The sequence below is a fragment of the Arvicola amphibius genome, chromosome 11, assembly GCF_903992535.2.
Source record: "Arvicola amphibius chromosome 11, mArvAmp1.2, whole genome shotgun sequence".
Classification (NCBI taxonomy): Eukaryota; Metazoa; Chordata; class Mammalia; order Rodentia; family Cricetidae; genus Arvicola; species Arvicola amphibius.
In genome coordinates this window covers 1,952,915-1,973,860 of record NC_052057.2, presented here as the reverse complement: position 1 = coordinate 1,973,860, position 20,946 = coordinate 1,952,915, and the positions used below count along the sequence as shown (strand labels likewise).

Genomic DNA, 20,946 nt, shown 5'->3' with positions numbered 1-20,946 from the left:
TTCCCATTGAATTTTAAGTCGAGTATTGAGACTGGGAATGAGTTCTGTGAGTCGGTCTGGAGTAGAGAAGGGAAGTGAGTGAGCATGCTTACTGTGAGCGTCTGGCAGGCTTCTGGAGTGTGGAGCCATATGTCATCCGTCCTGATTGGTGAGCTTCTCTGTCCAGTAATCCTCTCCTGTTGTTCTCAGAGCGGTGCTGCAGCCAGCGTCCTCAGAGTCTGAGCCCTTCTTGAACAGTGTGCAGGGACAGCAAGGGGTGGGGCTCTTTCCGGTTGGCTGTTGAAATAGCGTGCATTTACAGAGGGAACAAGTTGGATAGGCTGGCAGAAGGTGTAGGCAAACAGATCCAAACTGATGGAAGACAGAGGAGTGGTTAGTATGTTTGGGGGTGTCTTGAGTTTGCTCCTTTGCTGAGTTCTTGAGCTTTAATATGAACATGTTGGAATATTGAAGCACCTTACATTCTTTGTGTAGTAGCGGGAGACTTGATGCTTCTCACAGACTTTCTTGGCGATGAGCTTGTGGCTGTTATCTTCTGTTGTGAACCTGGATTTTCATTTGTTTTTGTTTCAATTTTTTTTAGCAGTATTTCTTTTAGCCAGAGAGCTGCAGAATGAGTCAGTTAGCCAGTTCTAGTCTGTCTGGGACATTACTTGTGATTTTTTAAGTCAGATTCTCTAATGCTCAAGTCAATGTGCGGCTGTGGCTGCAGCATTGTTCCTGTTCTGATGAAGAGGTTGAGCCGCTCGCCTTGCTGCTCCGACCTGCTCCCTTGTAGCCATACAACAGACCAGTTGCAGAGATTTTCCATCGAATGGCCCAGGAAACCAAAGGTAACTACGTGGATTTATTTCAAATAAAGAATATACAGTTAAAATGGCTGCATTATTAGCAGGGCTAAGTGATTAAACATAAAAGGCCAATTAAGATGTTCTTAGCAGTTTTCTTGACCTTGCAGTAGCTATCCAATATCATTTTGTCATCATCAGATTGTGGCAGTGGAAATGTACTGCAGTAATTGATTTTGTAATAGGATCAGGTGATTTACCAGCGGCCCTGAAAACCACTTGCTTGCTCTGACTGTAGCACTCTAATGGATGTTGTGATTGCAGCCAGAGTTGATTCGAGACTGCTGGCCACCCACAGCAGCAGCAGCATTTATGTTAAAAATCAGAGTGCTGGGCTTTCCTTGTTTGTTTTCTTTGTTGTCAGTTTTACTTGAGTGCCCCTGTGAAATCTTAGAGATTATGGTTTTCTTTTTCACCGACCAGATTATAAAAAGTTTATCGGTGTGCCTGGTCTTAAATACAATAAAACACAGTCTTCTTTCTTTGCTTCTGAACTCAGTGACATGAGAACACATGTCTAAAGCATGAGCTTTTGTTACTGAGTATTATCTGAATGAAGTAAAATATTAACACCTGGAAATCTCATCAGGTTCCAACTTTAGCTGTATGATAACATTGGGGATACAGGAAGTTGTTGACCCAGAGAGTGACTAGAAATTTTGCTCTTTGTCTTTTTTTAGTGTTTTGGTTTCTCAATTTTTCTTTTTTTGGAAGTCTAATCTCGATTATTTCTTAGGAATATCAAGAAAAACAGCATGGGCTATTGTAGTGTTTAAGTATACAGCAAATTAATAAACTTGATATCCAATATTATTTACTATCCAGAATTTACAAACTGGTTATATTTGAATAATTTTTGGCTTCCTTTGCCTTTAGAGTAAACAATTGATTACGAATATGGGTGTACAAAACTCATTTTTAGACTGCACCTGCTGCTGCAGGCCATGCTGAGATCCTGGCTGCTGACATGTTGCTTAGGGCTTTGTATCAGTGAATAACTATACCCCCCTTACTTTGCTGGCGCCACTGCCTTTCTGTTCAGTATGTAATGCAGTGTTTTGTGCAGAACCACACACACACACACACACACACACACACACACACACACAGAGATAATGACTTTTCTGTCATTCCTTAGATGTATTCTTGCTCTTCTCTCTACCGTATTTCATGACACTTAAGATAACTAAATAGTATTCAAGATTTGCTATTGCAGAATCAAGCATAGTACCACCATTGCATTTGCTGTCACACTATACAAACCCTGCGTGGGGACCTTTCCTTTCTGATAGGCCCAGGGGCTAACACTGAACTCTTAGACGCCTTAGTGTTTCTTACAAGGTGGAAATATTAACAGTCTCACTTTAAAAGGTAGCTATAGATAATCAGCGTTGGAGTTTGTAGTCTTTATTCTTCCTTAGGCAAGTTTCTTCTTCACCTTTTCTTCACTCCTGCCAACAGCATAAATCCCTCTGCGTGCATTGGTTATATGTACATAAGGATGCCATTACCACTTGAGATTTGCTCCAGAGCATGTCTGAATTCAATATTTATTGAAAACGTTAAATGATGTACCATCAGCAAATCAATTACTGATAAATGTTCGCTGTAGTATTGTACATTAAAGCCCCCTCTCCCGGCTTTGTATAGTTGATCGAGCATAGCTGAAGAGAAGTGAGTGCCAGTATGTGACCGCTTGCTCAAGATGGTTTTGAAAGGCCGGGAGCTGTGCTGCTCTGCAGGGCGAGAGTGCTCCCTCTAAAATTAAGGGGGCCTGTGACGTTCTACCCCATAGAGCAGCCTTTTCTCAAGAGCCCAGATCAAACTCTTAAGACCTGGATTTTGTCTGGCTTCCTTACTAATACTTTTGATGATCTTGATCAAGTTATGTATGAATGATGGCTTTAAGGCCCCTTAAAATACTCATTCAAAAGAATTCAATTTATCCTGTCAGAGAGAGGTACCTACAGAACTGGGACTGAAGCTGTAGAGGTTGGAGTTCGGTGGGATTTAGAATTTCTTAGAGAATTTGTATGCGGTTTTGATGCCTCCTTTGCCCATTCGTGTCGCTTTCTTTTTGCTAAGAGTACTGTTTTATTTGGGGGGGGGTGTTTGAGACAGGGTTTCTCTATTGCTTTGCAGCCTGTCCTGGAACTCACTCCATAGACCAGGCTGGCCTCAAACTCACAGAGATCCACCTGTCTCTGCCTTCCTAGTGCTAGGGTTAAATGCACCACCACTGCCTGGCCTTTTTTCTTTCTGATACCTAGTATTCTCTATATAGGATATTTGTCCCATGATTTATAATAGCATTTAAAAAGACCAGACCTGGGTTTAAGTTCTGACACTGGTGATTCTTTTCCTGGCATTGTTAGGTCGTTTGTTCAGTATTTAACATGGTAATTTTGGTGAGCAGTGTTTGGAAAGGCACTGCTGTCTCTAGTGCTCTGGCCTGTATTCTTGGTATGTACACTCCGGAGCCTCCTTTGTGGCTTGGGCAACTATAGGCTAGGCTGGATGAATTGGTGCTTTCGGACCAGGTTGCTCTAATAAGGACTTCTATGTCAGTCATTTCATTTGTGAGATGGCTACTCTGAATTTTTGAAGGGGCTTGTTTTGAGGTGGGATTTCTCTGTGTAGCCTTGCTCTGTAGAACAGGCTGTCCTTGAACTCAAAGATCCGCCTGCCTCTGCTACCACCGGCCAATATTTTTAAGATAAGGAGACTGAGCTGACTAAGATCTTGAAACTTTCCTAAAATCAGATGACTAGGAAATAGTATAGTCAAGGTTGAAGCTCTGCTTTAAAGTACTTTCTTTGTGATAAGAAATATTGCAACAAGACTATTTTCTTATACATTTCAAGAATTTTATCTTTGAATTAACCGTAACTGCAGATTGAAGCAAATATCTGAAAATAATCTTGTTTAATATTTATACCTTGCATAAGAAGGAAGTGGCATATTGGCTTCTTATTGAATAGTAACATGTATGTGGTAAGTATATTATACTGTATATTCTTTTTGGAGGGATGCTTCAAGGATTGCTTGGATCGATACCACTCTCTAGAAAGGAGGAAGGGTAAAAACCAGGGCCGGAGAGATACTCAGTCTGTCATGTGCTTGGTGGTTAAGCTTGTGGCCTGAGATGGATATGTGGTACCCAGTGTAAAGGCCAGGTTGCAGCTTCCAGCACTGGGGAGGCAGAGACAGGATTCCTGGGATTTGCTGACTAGCTACTCAGGTCTAATTGGCAAGCCTCAGGTTCCAGTGAGAGACCCTAGATTAGAAACAAGACGGACTGTGCCTGAGGAGAAACAGTCCAGGTTTCTCTGGCCTCCACTTGCATGTGCACACATTTGTAGTGTCTCTACGCACATACACATTATATCAGAAACCATAGGCAGAAGCTGTGTAATGGAATACAGGGATCTTTGTTCTGTAAAAAGCATTATTTCCGTGTCTGAGTGGGTGTGCGGTGCATTTGTGCAGTCCCTACAGAGGCCAGAAGAGAGTGTTGGATCGTACTCTTTAGATTGATTCATATGGTGCTGGGCACTGAACTCGGGTCTTTGCAAGACCAGCATGCACTCTTAATTGCTGAGCTCTCTCTCTAGACCTGGGTTCTTGTTTAAAGAAATTTTTTGCATCTTTTGAGAAACATTGATACTGAGAACGTACTCTGATTTTTTAAAACTTTTTCTGCATGTTGCCTACAAGTTTTCCTTTTTTTTTTAAGAATTGGTTTTTGTAAAGCATCAGACTTGTAAAATCATGCTTTGCACTGTTAATGGAGTTGAGATAGAACGGGCAATCTCATATACCGATAATCATTATTTCAGGGACATTTTTAAAAAGGAGAAAAACTTCTGATAAACTTTGACTCAGTAAATCTCCTGGGGATTTATTCTACGGAGTTAGTCTGAGGTTGCACAAAAAGATTGAACACAAGCATGTTTATGCCAGGTGAAACCTGGGGGCAGTTCAGCTGTAAGCATTGAAGAAAATGGTCAGTTCTCTCTATTTGCAATGGGAAGGTTATTACAGGAAAACATTGGAGTAATATGTACAGCACAAAAATGCCATGGGGGGGGGGGGTCAAGAATAGTTAAATATAAACACTTTGATGTAGTTCACCATGTCTTTGCATGGTGAAGTTACAGATGATCTCCTGTGTCCCCTTCTGCTCAGACATATTCTCAAAGTCCCTGGTAAGTTTTAAATATTACAAGATTCAGTTGTGTAAGCAAACATTGGCTTTTATGTTCTGTTATCTGTCTCCAAAGGGGTTTTCCTCCTCACCCTAGTGTGTTCTGGTTGTTTAATGTAAAAATTGTGGCTTAGTACGAGCATTATGTGCCATGCTGGTCTCCGCCCTGTGCTAGGCATTGGGCACTTTGTCTGTTTTAATTGTTACCTAAAACGCTCATTGGCTAGAAGCCTCATTTTAGAATTTATGAGCCTTTGAGACTTGGCAAACTCGATGAGATCATACTTGGTGGGTAGGTTTTTAACCCCAGTATCACATGACTTCAAGGCCCACTTTCTTATCCTTGATATTATCCTTAGTTAATTCCATCTGAAATTGTAGTGTTCCGAATGTGGGGAACAAGGGAAGCTTTAAATAAGGCTTCCTAATTCAAATTACACAATGAACAATTTTCATTTTTATTCTACCATTGTTAATGTCTGCTGATGAGGACAACTCATTTGCCCACTTATTGATAACTGGATAATAGTTAAATTCCCGTGCAAACAAAGCACTGGAAATGCTAAAACAGCAAAGGCAAAAATGGCTCTCGAGGTTGGTGGCCCGTTAGGAAAGCCGACGTTGGAGAGAACAGGTGTGCCATTGCTGCTGGCGGGGCTGGAGTGTGTTGGGCTTGCTTTAAAGTGTGTTGGCTTTAGAGTGTGTTGGCTTTGAAGTGGGTGGTGTGAGAGAGTCATTTCAGGAGAGAGCAGATTTTAATTTTTATTTTTCAGAAGGAGCCATTGATTTTATTTTTCCATGAGTTCTAGGACTCTGTCCTTGAAGCAGCGCCCTTGCCCTCCACGGATGGTTTATCTCCTTGAGTTTTAAGAGTCAGTCAGTCGTGCTGGTGGCACTGAGGTGATGAGCAGGGTGTGAGAGCCTGGGAGGGCGTGCAGGACAGAAACTGAAAGCAGCAGCACGGCAGGGAGGAGTGCACAGAGGGAAGGAGCCAAGTGTTGTTGAGTTGATCTGCGGATTGGGCTGAAGTGTATGGAAACCGTGTGTTTGAGCAGGGTGTAGTTGTGGGCGGAGCCAAAAGCCACAGATTTCACTTTTAGCTTGAGAAATTACTAGAGTTTGGTTGTTTTTTGGGGAGATGATGGTGGTGGTGATCAATTCAGATGGTTACTCTGGGTGTTACAGTATCTTCTAAGACAGAACGACACATATATCATGCATAACCTGGCAAGAGTAATTGGTAACTGGTTTCCACGGTCTGTTGAGAGCAGTGTAGTAAGTGGCATCCTTTAGAATCCAAGACTGGAAGTGTTTGGGATAGTCTTTAGTCATAACTTCAAGGGACAAATGTCTGTACACATGTATTATCTGTGTGTATATGTTATCTGTACACACATATAATATGCATGTATATATAGTACCTGCATATATATTATCTGCAGTATATATATTATCTGATCGTATATATTTTCTGCACACACTTACACATATATGTATATTATCTGTACATACTTGGAGCAGGACGGATGGTGGAAGCAGTTGATCACATTTGCTTAATACTCCTCCTGTGCCCTAAAGCACTGCACATGCTTTGATTCAATTTTTAATTCTTTGTATTGCAGAAATTAAGTTACAAATCAGTTTGAAAGTGTTAAGTATATATTATCAACAGAGTTAAATGCTAAAGTCAACTTTATCATTGTTTAGCTTAGTTAAAGAAAAGAGTCACCTATAACCAGAGATGAAGCACACCTATTTTGGATTTTCATGAAGAAAATAATTTCAGTTTCGCTCTGTAAAACTCTAAAAAGATGACTCCTAGGAGAACATAATCATTTTAATGGATGGTGTCTTTGTCATGTGGCATTATTATAAAATCGATGAAACTGACTCAGATTTTGTTTTTAAAAATGGACATTATACCCCAGAGTTGAAATTAATCTTGAGACAAAGGACCACAGATCCTAGCACTATAATTACATCTGTATTTCTAATTTTTATTTCATTTCATTTTTCTGAACATTTCACTGTAACCGTCTGTCTTCATGTTTCTTACACACTACAAACTGAAGTGGGCACTGTTAAGGTTGACTGGATGTGATTGAAGCGTGCAGCAGGAATAGGAGCTTCATCTCAGTGGAGATTGTCTTTGTCCCTTGTTACAAACATGGAAGCGGTAAAGCTAGACCTAAATAAAGCACCCGATAGTTCTGGACTGCCTTGAAAACTGTGACAGGCGGTTCTGTTATACACGCTCGGTGCTGCAAAGATTACTCAGTGGGTAAAGTGCTTGTCCCATAAACATGAGGACCTGTGTTTTGATCCAGCACCCAAGTAAAAAGTAAAGCTTGGTGGTATGTGCTTGTAATTCCAGGGCCGGAGGGGTGGAGATAGGATCACTGCGGCCTGCTGGCTAAGCAGTGAAGCTAAATTGGTAAGTTCTAAGTTCAGTAAGAAGTACTGTCTCAAGTGAGTACTTGGGAGGGAGAGGTGGGTGGATTTCTGTGAGTTCAAGGCCAGCCTAGTCTACATTTCTGTGAGTTTCAGGCAGTCTGAGTTGCCTAATAGAGAGACTATGTGTATGTGTGTATACACACACACACACACACACACACACACACACACACACATGGGAGAGAGACTGAGAAAGATACCTGATGTCGACCTGTACTCTCCACATGTATGCATGTGCAAACACACCTGTATGGACTAGTGCATAGACAAGCACACATATATTTCACATATACACAAATAACAAATAACAAACCATCTATCTTGCTCTGAAAAAGAGTGAAGTTCTATAAAACCAGCTTTGAAAATGGCCTTATGGCATCCAGAAGCTTCTGCACCAACAACGACCAGTGACAACTCATAAAACACCGGTAAACGTGGCCACCCAATGTCGGTTCTGAGTCTTAGAGTTTAGGACACATATCTATTAGGGATAAGACTGTTGAAATTAGTAAAGGTATCTAAGATACAGTCTTTTTATCACTACCTCATCCCTGTAAAAATAAACACAGAGGAAGCATTTCATGTCTTTATTTATACCCAAGGTATTGCTATGGAGTTTACCATGGAACACTAGTAGTTGAAGCCATTAGTCAGCTTGTAGTTGTCCTTTATGTAGATTCGCTTAGACCATTTGTTTGTTTAGTGCATGTTTGTGTGTGTGTTGAGGTGCATGCTGTGGTGCTGTTGGGGGTCAGACAACAGTTCACAGGAGGTGGTTCTCCTTTAGTTTTCTTCCTTTCTGTGTTCATGGAAAATGAACTCAGGTCATCAAGCGTGGCAGCAAGTGCCTCTTTGGCCCCTCGGTTTTATTCTTAATGTCATTGTACATTGATAATGCCCTCTTAGTGAGAAAACTTGCTTCCGATGGTGTTGGCTAATTTCAGTGTCAACTTGACATAGGCTGTTGTCATCTTGGAAGAAGGAATCTTTCCATAGGATTGATTTGTACACAAGTCTTTAGTGCATTTTCTTGATTGATGTGGCAGGGCCCAGCTTACTGCTGGTCGTATCACTCCAAGGCAGATGAGCCTGGATGATATAAAAAACCAGGCTAAGAAAGCCACAGAGAGCAAGCCAGTAAGCAGCTCTCTTCCATGGCCTCTGCATCAGCTTCTGCCTCTGGGTTACTACTTTGTTTTGAGCTCTTGTCCTGACTTCCCTCAGTGATGAGCTGTGATGTGGATCTGTAAGTTGAAATAAGCTCGTTGTTTCCCAAGTTGCTTTTGGTCATTGTGTTTTATCATAGCCATAGAAATTCTGGGGTAGATGTCTTTTTAACATTAGTGAAAACTCACGTGGACTAAAGTGACCTACACTATGCCAACTATATCCCTCAGTGCTGAGTGCATTAACTAATTCACACTACCGGACCACTTTATAGAGGCAAACTGTATTTCTAGGCTCATTGCTTTGTCATTGATTGTTCATGTATTAACATGGATTTATATACAATCCTCTATTTTTTCTTCTGCATTTTCTCCCATGTGAGACAAGGTAGAATAAAGGAAATAAATAGTTAGGCAAACTGATGAGCTGCATGTAGAAGCTGGCAACTACCTGGGTTCTCTACAAGAGTAGCAAATGCTTATGACCTAGGCAGATTTCATTTGAGTGAGGTTTGGTTATATTTTGTACTGCTTATTAGTAGGGTTCTTTTGAATATTGAAATAGTTTATAAAAAAACAGTGCAATGCTTGGAATACAGCTCGTACTCAGTAAACATTTTGTGTGACAGAACTCTGATTCAAAGACCACTCTATCCCCATCCTTAGTTGTATATGCAGAAAAATGAAGCCAAAACTTAGCTGCAGATTCAGAAATGGACTAGCCAACGCACGTACCTGTGTATACTCAGGCAAGCAGTTTCTCTTATTAAATTAAGACTTTTCTTTAGCTGATAAATGTTTCATTTGTTCATACTCTTTTCTGCTTTGATCAGGATGGTGGTGATGGATTGGCAGGAAACGTTAGTGTGCATCTTCCTCAAGGCACTTGCACTTGGGATGCAGGATGCTGTACTCGGGATGTGCCAGCAGTTTCATTCATCCCTATTTGCTCATTTCGAGTAGTGTAGGAAAATGTTTTCTTAGCTATGCTATAGTACTTATATAGTACTTAGTCATTGTTTACTTTAATAAAAAAATGGCATTTCTCCCAGTCTCAATGCAGCATACCGAGTGACTGGCTTTATCCTATGTGTCAACTGTTTGATTTTCTGTAATGACAATTTGTAAATTAATACAAAGTTAATCTGGTTACTATAAAGTTAATACTTTTTGTTTTTCTTTATTTTTTTCTAAAAAGATCGTTATATTATTGTTTTTTTAAAGATGCAACAACAAAAATGAATATTTTCCTTTCCTTGTCTTCTGGTAGAAGAAGAAAGTATTTCTAGATTAGAGATTTGTTCACATTGTCTGTAGTCATTTACCTCACAGCCCTGTTTGTTCTTATGCTAGAGGATATGCATAGTGGATTCACAAAAGATACTGCATGGCTTTATAGAGGTAATTATATCCTTTTATGTTCTGCAAATTCAAGAATTGGAATTCTTAGGTTTTGACATTGCAAAATGCCTGACTTCTGTTGTTTTAAATTATCTTATAATAATTTAGGTTGCATACCCAAACTTGTTTATACTAAGCAATGAGCTTTGAAAAGTTCTGTGCTATGGCTCTTTTCATGGTGGTTCTATTCCTGTGAGATTAAGTTCTAGGCCGTGGTTCTTTTCATGGTGGTTCTATTCCTGTGAGATTAAGTTCTAGACCATGACTCTTTTCCTATTTGAATGAGATTAAGTTCTAGGCCATGGTTCTTTTCATGGTGGTTATATTTTAGTGAGATTAAGAAACCTACAAGGTGTTTAGTTTCACAAATACATGATATTTAAATGCTGCAGTGCCATTAGTACTTGTGAAGAAATGTGTAAAGAATTAAAACATGAAAGAAGTCTATTCCATAAAACATGTCAGGCATGTATTCAAGTTGTGGGCCCTTGTCACAGAGCAAAGTCCACGTTATTAGTCGTTGAGTATCTACGTCAGTCATATGGCTTATATATGACCAAGATGGATAGTCTTGTTTATTCATTTGTTCCATTAATATTTATTGAATTGCAAGTGTAGAACTGTACACTCTCAGTCACATAAGATTTCCTCCTTCTTGGGCTTAATATATGTAAATCATAACCTAGTTCCAAGTAATTGATAGTGCAGGGTACTTAAAAGTCCCAAATAGAGTTTAAGCTGTCTTAAAGAAATGGCAGTTTCTGGTCACGCACCCACTTTATAAATAGTTGTTATTTTGTTTCTGATGGATTCTCGTGTTCCACTGCCTAATGCAGTAACTGTGATTTTAAGCTAAGCTTTGGTTACAGTGGTAGGAAAGGACGCAAAGGATACATGTCAAAAGAGCATCAAATGATCGTGCTTTAATTAAAAAATTAAATTTCAGAGTATATTGGCTTAAAGTATGACAGGATTTCTTTTGTATCAGTTACTTTTCCTGTTGCTGTGTTGAAGCACCCTTAACAAGAGCACCGTAAGGGAGAAAGGGCGCAACCGTGGCTCACAGCTGAGCGTGGTCTGTCATCAAGGGGACGTCCTAGTGGTCAGGCTGATTCTTAATGTGCAAACAGTGTTGAGCTCTTGCTGCCCAGCAACCTTCTCTCCTGTTCAGTCTGGGACCCAGCCTGTAATGTAAATGTCCCTCCCAGTTTGAGGGTAGGCCTTCCAGCTCAGTTAACCTAAGACATGTAGGGACAGGCATGGCCAAAGGCTGCTTTCCTGGGTGGCTCTGGGTCCTGTCACTTTGACGAACTACCACTCTTTTCAGTCGCTAGTGGAATCCTTGATTTTTTTTTCAAGAGATTTCATGATTATGGCCTAGTATTAGATTCGTGTGTGTGTGTGTGTGTGTTTGCACACACATGTAGAGGTCAGAGTTCAGCTTCATTCCTCAGGCTCTGTCCACTTTGTTTTTGAGACACTGTCTCCTACCGGTCTAAGATTCATGAGTTGGGCCAGATTGGTTGGCCAGCAGAGAGCCCCAGGGCACTAATCATGTCTGACTTCACTGATGGCACTGTCTCTTCAGCCCACTTATTTCTTAGGAGAATCTTCTGTTCCTTCAGAAGCCCAAGTGGAGACGATTTCCGACACCTTCCCATTTGAACCCCTGTGGGCTCTCACAGCAGTCCCTTCCCATGGTTGAATGCTGGTATAAGGAGGTGTGCGAAAGTAGACTGACTTGCAGATGAATGCTAGTGTGCTGCTGTAACAGTTTCCGTAGAGCCATCGCAGACATCGCCCGTTTTACAGTAGCGTGCTCATCAGTCTCTGCACCCCACTCTGCCCTACTTTGAGATCATGCGTACCACTGCTGTCAGGTTCCCCAGCTCTTTCTTGTGTGCTAGCTGAGAAAACTCAGATGGGTTTACATCTGAGAAGATCGCAGCAAGCCACGTTGTGACAGTAAAGTGACCGTAATGGACAGGAGAGGACTGAGCAAGAGGGCTGACCCACAGCTCTCAGGCTGTGAGGTTGGTTTTTGAACCGTGTCCACCAGTTGTGCCCCCTTCCTTCTTCTTTGATCTGTGGCTTTATAAAACAGGCTGTCTTTGTCGTCTGGTGTGTTCACACTGCCAGCTTGCTTGTGATCTGGTGTCCTGGTGATAGATAGGATCACGTGGTCATTTGTCTGCTCTGATAGCCTGTGGCCACAGAGCTGAGGTAAACAGTGCAGCCTTACCCAGACCCTCCCTCCGCTGCTTTCATGTGACTTCTGCCTATGTTGTGGCATCTGGGAATGAAAGTAACTTAAGTGGCACTGACCAGCCGGAGTGACAGGTCTTAGGCTTCGCAGCTGACTGTCACCTTTGCACAGCAGTGGCTGTGAAGTGGTGACTAGGTGCTGGCGTCCTGAGCCAGCTAATGCCAGTTTGACTTTCCTCTGAAGCAATATGAATTCTGCCAACAGCACAAAAATATTCCTATAGACAGAGCTCCAAGATACTCAATTTTAAAGGGACAGTGACGCTTCATCAGACAGGTGAATTGAAAAACATGTCAAATCCCTGTTCTAGTATTCATCTCCTTTGCATTCCAAAAAAAAAAAAAAAAAAAAAAACAGACGGATGGGGAAGAGTCTGAGTCTGTTTGACATGAAAAGGCAATGGCTTTTTTTGGAGCTGCAGAAGTGTGCTTGTTATTACATATGCAGATCTCAGAGGATGTCAGTTGGGTTAAACAAAAATAAATTCACACTCAGACCCAGCACATATTACTGCAGAACAAATAGCTTCAAGAAAACATTTAAAGTACAAATGGAGAGTGAAAGCAATTTACCTAAAAAGAGTTAGGTATTTCCCTGCCTTGTGAGGAGAATCCTAATGATGGTAGCTTCAGTGCTGAGAAAAACAGGACACAATGGGGACCTTCTGTGGAGGCAGAGAAGCAGACATGTAAGGATTCCTGCTGACACCTAGCAGACCCCTCACGTGACTGCTGCCTGCCACACCAGAGGCGTCAGAAGAGGAGTCGTCCTGGTGGATTACCTGAGCCAGAGGCTGAGAGCGCCTGCGTGGACCGCAGCGCCTTCAGAAAGCACTGCTCTTTGCTGTGCCCGCTGGTCCAGCTTTGCAGCATTGGGTGTTTGTTAGAACGTGTCAGCCTGTACACTGTAAACCACAGGTTCCTTTTGCCGGACAATTGCTCAGTGTAGTGCATTGTCACATCCGAGAATGTCAGCTTTTGCCACTCGTGTTAAGAGGACAGCTGCTTATTTTGAAAAATAGTTTAAAACTTCAACTTTGTTAGTTTTACTTTAACTTGGAAGTCCGGAGAGAGGTAGAGGGGGGTTGGATCCTATCCCTCCCCTCCCCCGACCTATGCCTACAAAGTAGCAGGATCCTACAACCTAAGACTCAAAGGCAGTTTTGTATTTGATTCAAGAATTTATTCCCAGAACTCCAAAACCATTGAGGTCTGTGTAGGATTGTGGTTTAGCAGAAAAAAACAAAGGGAATGGGGGACAACAGCAGAATCCCCAAATTACTTGCTTACTTGCAGTGTTCCTTTTGCCTCCAAAATTGCCTACTGGTAGATTTTTGTCCACAGTAATAGGGGGTCTGTAAAATTTGAGAAGCTGTTTTTACCAATAGACCAGTAGTATCTGGAGCTAAATGAACGCAAATCTAGTGTGTGCTGAGACCACACTGGAAGGTTCCCTGATTTTTGAGCTCTGTACTTTCATAGGAGAAATCTCTTGGAACTTTCTGGTCAATAAACAATGAACAGAATGATGAAGCTTAAAGTTACATATGAGAAATACTTTAACAAAGTCAGGTGGTTGTGTCAAGAAAGTAAGAAAATATCATGGTTAGACTTCAGTTTTATATGAGCCAGAGAGGACATACCAAGTAGAGCTCACAAGGGAGGAGATTTTAACTGGAGCAAAGGAAGAACTTTGTATGTAAAATGATTGAAGAAATGCAGTGTATTGCTTGGATGATAGTTTGTTTGCTCTTATAAGAGCAGTAATGTACCACCACAGCCCTGCCATTGCCTTAATCTTAAAAAGGAGTTTTTCCATGAAAGGACTCCTCACAAATGCTGCTTCCCCTGCTACTGTAAACTCTGTCTACGTGTTGGAAGACAGCTAGACTTCCCAGAGACCAGCAGCCTCTCAGAACTCGCTTCCTGTTCCACACACTGGGATCACTGATCTCAGCTCTGGATTAGATGAATATGTGGCCTAGATACTCTCTGTAAGTGCTTGCTGCTTAAATGGAAGCAGTGGCAATGGAAGCTGTTGCAGGGGAAAGGCCCACTTGTTTGTCCCAGCCGCCCGGCTAGCTTAGCCCTGAAATAACCACCAGAAACTGTATTAATTAAATTACTGCTTGGCCCATTAGCTCTAGCCTCTTATTGGCTAACTCTTACATCTTAATTCAACCCATCTCCATTAATCTATGTAACGCCACATAGCAGTGGCTTACCGGAGATTCTAACCGCCATCCATCTCAGGCGGAGGATCCATGGTTTCTCTGACTCTGCCCTTCTTCCTCCCAGCATTCAGTTCTGTTTTCTCTGTCTACCTAAGTTCTGCCCTATCAACTAGGTCTAGGCAGTTTCTTTATTCATTAACCAATAAAAGCAGCACACAAACAGAAGGACCTCCTACACCATTTCCTCTTTTCTGTTAGTTTCTTTACCAACTTACCAGTTGGAATATAAAACTGGCTTCGTGCCTGCTAACATTTTATTTTCTGTATCCTGAGTATCTTAGTTGGAAGTGTAGGAAATAGATTGATAGCATTTTCTGTACCATTGCTCCTTAATTGGTAACCTAGGAAGTAGATGGTGTTTTCTTTTTTGTTTCTTTCCTTTTCTTATTTTGAATTAGTGCTTAGATCTTGTCTAGGCGAGAGGAATAATTTGAAGTGGAGGAAATGGACCCAGAGATTTGGAGATCTGTATGCCAGTCTCGTGAGCAGATGTGAAACCAGTGATCTTGGAGGCCGCGACCTCTCACTGTCCCCTTTGCAGCGTGAGTGGCTGAGGTCAGCGGTGAAATTGTTTGCAGCCTCCACTGTAGTGAGGAGCTCGAGCTGGAGCAGCCCTCCACACTGCTGCCTAGTCTCGGGGTGACTGTACAACCAGTGTTGTTTGTCCGAAACTGAGAGCGTCTCCAGGTTAGCGAGCACTTACAACTTTTGCCTTGTTAGGTCGGTGCAATACTGCTTTGTAACCTGAAACACGTCTTGTTTGGAAAATAGATTATTACTATCAGGGTCTGTTGTAATGATCACTAAGACACCGTTGCTTTATTCTACACAGATGGGGATCTTTGTAAGAGCGTCATGGCATTTCTTGCCATTTAGAAAATAAGAGCTCAGATCTCTGTTAGAAAAACAATTCAAATTTATTATACATTGGAATTATAGCTAATGTTCTAAGTGGCTTTGGGTGGAAGGATTTTTATGGTAATGGTGGTTTGACCACTACAGTGTTGACAGATAAGAGGGACCAGACCAGAAGGAAGTGTGGATAACCTGATTTCTACCCATCGTTGTATTGTCTTTCCAAAGCTTTCGTATTCATCATGATGATGTCCAGCTAATGAGAAAACTATTTTCTTACTTTAGGTGCAGGGCTCTATGCCTTTGGTCAGGATTCTGTGCCCAGTGCTGGCTCATGACATCTACCGTTCTCTCTTTCAAATACATGCTGTATGAAAACACTTGTGTGGGGCAGTTAACAGTGTCGTCCTCAGTATGTCCGTGAACTCTCTTGCCAGAATTTTAAGGAGGGATAAGTGATTGTTTCAGAGACTCTGTGAATAGGTACTGTTTGGCATATTCATCTAAGCAGGTAATCTTTTTGCCTCAGAGAACAAGGAGAGAAATCCAGACAGGAGTTTTTAAAGGTGAGAAGTAGATGAAGTAAGAGCAGCATGGATTTGGTAGAGTTGTAGCTGCATGCATGCATGCATGCATACATACATACATACATACACACACATACACACAGCATGGATTTGGTAGAGTTGTAGCTGCATGCATGTATGCATACATCATACATACATACATACATACATACATACACACACACATACACACAGCATGGATTTGGTAGAGTTGTAGCTGCATGCATGCATGCATACATACATGCATACATACATACATACATACAGCATGGATTTAGTAGAGTTGTAGCTGTATACATACATACATACATACATACATACATACATACACACACAGCATGGATTTGGTAGAGTTGTAGCTGCATGCATGCATACATAATACATACATAATACATACACACACATACACACAGCATGTATTTGGTAGAGTTGTAGCTACATACTTAACAAATGAAGATTCTCAAGAGGGGCAGGCAGCAGTCACAGAGAACATGATTCTTAGTCTTAACAAGATCATAGAAAAAGATTTTCCCGTTATGTTTCACAACAGACAGTCACCACATTAAATCACTAAGTTGGGAACCCCGTTAAGGAAGCAGATTCATCTCTGTTTCTCTGTAAATACTGTGTTTTCCATACTGCACTGGTAGGTTTGTTTTGAAGTTCAAAATGTTCCTGCAAAATGATTGTGAGGCAAGAGAGGAGAGAACATCTGAAAGGATTTGAATCCATAATGGTTCCTTCCCAGTCCCCTGGTGATGGTGCTGAGCAAGACTTTCTCTAAAGATCCCGTCTGGTCGTCACTGGCTCTTTAGATGGAGGCTTCAGATGCTTCACAAGGGTGGTTTGCTTGTGTGACCCTCTCATACTCTCTGTCAACAGCTGCCTGCTAGGGACACTGACAGCGAACTGTGGGTTGACTCCTCCATCCTAGGAGCTGTGCATTTATGGAAGTCTGTCACTTTGTCTTTTGAACTGGAAAAATCTTGGGGTTTTATCCTGCTTCCCCGATGAGATTTTATCCGATGTTATTGTAGGGAAATCGTACTCATGAGGGCGTGGAATCCAAGGCCAACACCTTCCTCAGCACTTAGCAGCAGACTCCCAGTAGAAGAAAAGCACATAGAGGAGTTTGTATTGTATTCCGTTTCATGCACGAGCATACACACACACACACACACACACACACACACACACACACACACTTAAATTGAGGTGCTTTAACATCGAAAGCACAGGTGAGTCCTGAACAACATATACACTTATATACCTAGCGCATCAGTCAAAATATAGACTCCATCACTCCAGAAAACTCTTTTTTAAGTATATATTTTATGTGTATGTGTGTATCTGTATGTGGAATTGCGCTCATGAGTACAGCATCTGAAGAGCCAGAAGAAGGGGTTGGATCCCCTGGAGGTGGAATTATAGGCAGTTGTTGACTGCCCTCTGTGGGTGCTGGGAACTGAACTCTGGTCCTCTGAAAGAGCAACAAGTGCTTTTAACCTCACCGAGTCATCTTTCCAACCCCCAGAAAAGTGTTTTAAGCCCCATTTCAGCCCATTTCCACCACACTTAGAAAACTTATGTACTGTTTTAGGTCATTGTAAATAGCTTGAAATAAACGAAATGTGTCAATGAAATTTTACAATATTTCTTTTGTTTATGTGTATGCATGCTTGTGTAGTGTATGTGCCCATGTGTGTGCAGATGCACATTCCTGTGTATGCACAAAGGCCAGTGGAGGCCTGTGTCCTGTCCTACCATTTCCCACCATATTCCCTTGAGACAGGCTCTTCACCCAGTTTGGAGCTGGGCTTGCGGTAAGCAGACCAGGCAGTTTCCTTTCTTCTGTCCCCCTTGTTGGTTAGGCTGGCCGGCCTGCAACCCCAGGAATTCCTCTGCCCTGGCTTCCCCAGTGTGGGATTGCAAGTACGGACTCCCACACTCAGGTCTTCACAGGGGTTCTAAGGAAACGGAGGTCTGATACTTCCACCATTAGCAGTACACCAACTGCACTGTCTTCTTCATACTGATACTTGCTTTCATTTGTGGGGCAAAGTTAAACATGTAAATGTTTGTAATTTGCCATCGAGGTATTGACATTTAAGGTCCTTGCAATGACTCAGTGAGTGGACAGGAGTGATGGAGACACAGGGAGACGTGACTGGGGATGCTCTAAATTAAGTTCAGGTGCGCGACCTGTCTGCTTTGTTAAACAGGAGAGGTCTGAGGTTGATTGTGAAGCCAGCAGATACTTGAGCACATATTCGGGCGTTGTACCCTCGTGCTGGCACAACATGACTGAAAAGGGACAGCTTCCTCAGAGCTAGTCGGGGAGGCCATGTATATGAGCGTGTGGACAACACACAGGTCCGTCCTTCTAGTGCTTCGTGTCTTTAGTGCTATGGGGAAAGGCAAGACAGAGGGAGGGGGCACTTGGTATAGGGTCTTGTTACTGGTTTTAGTGGGCTAGTGAGAGAGTATGTATATGTATATGTGGGTGTTCGTGCCATGTAGAGGCCAGAACTTGATGCTGGGTGTCTTCCTGTATTGCTCTCCAACTTACTTCTAACAGGGTTTCTCAGTTACCTGGAGCTTACTGTTTCCTCTAGACTGGCAGGCTGGCAAATGCCTGGGATACCATTGGAGTTATAGGCTTGCACTTACATGTTGGGGTTTTACTTGGGTGCTGGAGATTTGATCTCAGATCCTCATGCTTGTAGAGCACTGAGCCATATCGACACCCGTCTGTGGACCCAGTTGGCACGCATTTGTCCCCTGCTTGTTTCAGTGCCGTGCCATAAACAAGTGTCCTTTTACTGGTCTGTGCTAACATTTCCCTCATCTTCGTTTCTTTTGTTGATTGCGTTGTTTAAAATGACCCCACTCATAACCAAATGACCCTCTAATGTTTGAGAAAGCTGCGTCACTACCTTATGGAGAAAATAATGCATCTTAGACAAGCCTCATTCAGGTAGGAGTTATACTAATAGGGCATGAGTTCAATGCTGAGTTCATAATCTGCATTAAATAAGGTGCCTTTAATCAGAAGTGGAGTTCTGAGTCGGCCAGGAGATGACAGTGTTGGGATCCAGAGGCTGATGGGAACCATTTTCCCCTGGAGCAGTGGCTCAGGATTTACTAATTCAGTGACTAAAGCAACTTCATCAGACATGATGACCACAAAGAAAATTAACTATTTAATTAACAGTGGTGACCGAGAGACGCTTTAGGGATTGTGAAAATTTTATTATCTTCATTCCATTTGAAACTGCTGTTTCAGGCATGTTTAATACTTCCTTGTAGCCCTGTAATGTGAAATCTTACTTTACTGTGGGTTCTATAATCAAAAACTGCTAAATGACATGCTTGGCACGTGCAGAGACATGTTTTAGGTTTCGTTGTTGTATAATTTATTCTTGGTAGTACTTGGGATTAGGTGAAGAAATAATTGTAAGTACTTCCCTTCGGGACACTAATGTGGGTCTGAAATGGGTTGGTGATCTGTGAGCACTGCATTGGTTCTGGATTGGTGATGAGGACTGCATTGGTTCTGGATTAGTGATCTGTGAGCACTGCTTTGGTTCTGGATTGGTGATCTGTGAGCACTGCATTGGTTCTGGATTAGTGATCTGTGATCACTGCTTTGGTTCTGGATTAGTGATCTGTGAGCACTGCTTTGGTTCTGGATTAGTGATCTGTGAGCACTACATTGGTTCTGGATTGGTGATCTGTGAGCACTACATTGGTTCTGGATTGGTGATGAGCACTGCATTGGTTTTGGATTAGTGATCTGTGAGCACTGCATTGGTTTTGGATTAGTGATCTGTGAGCACTGCATTGGTTCTGGATTGGTGCTCTGCGAGCACTGCATTGGTTCTGGATTGGTGATCTGTGAGCACTGCATTGGTTCTGGATTGGTGATCTGTGAGCACTGCATTGGTTCTGGATTGGTGATCCGTGAGCACTGCATTGGTTCTGGATTGGTGATCTGTGAGCACTGCATTGGTTCTGGATTAGTGATCTGTGAGCACTGCATTGGTTCTGGATTGGTGATCTGTAAGCACTGCTTTGGTTCTGGATTAGTGATCTGTGAGCACTGCATTGGTTCTGGATTAGTGATCTGTGAGCACTGCATTGGTTTTGGATTGGTGATCTGTGAGCACTGCATTGCAAGTTCTCACCTGGACTGAGCCTCAGTTGTCTGTTTCCAGATTGACAGTTGTGAGGTCCATCAGCATTGTTTACATCCCTGTCATATCAGTTGTCAAGGGAATAGTGCAGTGTTTGATAATTGTACAGTGTAGAAATATATTACACAGACTTCATTTTTCTGAACACCAGCTAAATCTCATTAGATATTGGTAAGAACATAAGATCTTTATTTGAATATATTAATATTATATACTTCTGCTGGTATGAAATAGAACATTTTAAAATTTTAAACTTTTTGAAATTTTCAACATAAATACAATAAAATACTGTTCTTTCATGTTTGTATTTTATATGAGTGTTCTGACACATACAAAGCTTTCTCTAAGATGTTCAGAATTAGTTTGTAAAATAATAATGCATTATTGACAGCTTAATTTCTGTATGAAAATTTCAAAGTTCAGGTTCTAGGGTTTTTAAATGTGTGTAATGTGAAATTATTTTAGTAAACTTGAGCTTTATCAAATATCAGCAAAGAATGTGCTCTATAATGAACTCATTGAAAATGTAACAGGAAATTTTAGAACCTATGCTAAGAAACAAAAGAAAACAAAATGTGTAAAATTTGAGAAATAAGTTTAAAGCATCAATAATGCCATTGCTTAAGATGCAAGTGTTTTGGAATACCACCATGTAGTCCTTATGCCATCTAGAAATTATACTGCAGTCATGTGCTTTCCATGTAAGGTTTTCCTTAGCGTGATACATAAAAACCCAGCGTTCATCGTGCTTTTT

The 20,946-nt window shown here is 41.6% G+C and overlaps 1 protein-coding gene across 3 annotated transcripts in view; it reads left to right on the top strand.

Moving 5' to 3' along the window:
* Positions 1-20,946, top strand: part of Fbxw7 (F-box and WD repeat domain containing 7) — a 144,733-nt gene that overhangs the window by 58,144 nt on the left and 65,643 nt on the right. The window lies entirely within an intron of this gene.